The following is a 1,200-nucleotide window of genomic DNA, read 5'->3' as shown; positions in this document are numbered from 1 at the left end:
TGCTCAGCGCCCGGCCGCCGGTCCGTGGCAGCCGGGCGGGGAGAAAGGCCACCTCGCGTGGCCGCGGCCGTGATCTAATTTGCCAGCCGGGGAATAGTCTCCAAGATCTAATTCTCCAGCCACGACAGGGTTGGGATGAACACAAATCTCGCGGAGGGTCTGATAATCTCGTTTCCATCGACAGCTTCTGCGGCGGCACCCTGTGGCGGAGGCTTTGCAGATCAGTAAAGAAAATTAGGCTGAGAGCAAAATGCACCTCTGGCGGCCGGGCGGGCGCTGGCGGCCTCCTGGGGCCTGGGGCCGCGGGGGCAGTTACTGTACTGGCCGCCCGCGCAGTGAATAAAGCGGTGGCTTCTCCCACTGACTGCCTGAAATAAAATAATCTATGATGCATGAACAAGTCTAAATGAAATAATAATATCCTTAGCAGTGAAAAACGGATTGGTAATACAGTAATTGAGTAGATTTATTGCCATCTCCTTGAGCTAGCCTGCTGAAACAGCCGGCTATTTTATTTAATCTCATATCAGAGGAATTACTGGCTGGTAATCCATTGTTAAACATCATTTAGAATGATGGATGAAAATGTCAGCTTTTCCAACATAATCAATTCATATCTCATTAGCACATATTATTTATGATTCTCATAATGGGACCTGCAGGGGTCTCCGGGGGAGATGGAGACCTCAGCTGTTGTCGGAATGAGATGAGATATACTGTAGCTTATGAGTTAATAACTGCATATAAAAAATACTTCTCCACAGTATTGATTGTTCCCGGCGTTTTACGAATGAATTGAGTGACCGGCCGGCTGCCGCTGGCCGCGGTCCCGCCTGGGCGGCCTCCGGCCCGGCACGGCGCGGATCCCTCGGCCGCAAATAGTTCCAGAACAGCCGCGTGGCTCGGGACACTCGGGCCCTCCCCGCGGGCTGCTGGGCACGGGAGCCGCCCGCCCGGCCGCCCTCGGCCGATGAAGATAAATCGGCGTATTTCTTCGCGCCGGCCGGCTGCCTTTTAGGGCCGCTCCGCCCGCCGGCCGCCGAGCCCCGAGAACAGCAAGGCGTGATTCATGGGCTGCGCGCAGGGGCGTCCGTAATCACAGCCACAGTGTCAACTGCAGCCCCAATTAAACTGCATTTGAGAATCATTTTATGCTTCAGCTCATAAACATCAATAAGGGAAAATGAGTAATAAATGACT

This window comes from Condylura cristata, unplaced genomic scaffold (genome assembly GCF_000260355.1).
Source record: "Condylura cristata isolate star-nosed mole 26May11 unplaced genomic scaffold, ConCri1.0 scaffold00070, whole genome shotgun sequence".
Lineage (NCBI taxonomy): Eukaryota > Metazoa > Chordata > Mammalia > Eulipotyphla > Talpidae > Condylura > Condylura cristata.
The sequence above is the reverse complement of the archived record's forward strand: the minus strand, read 5'-3'. Positions refer to the sequence as shown.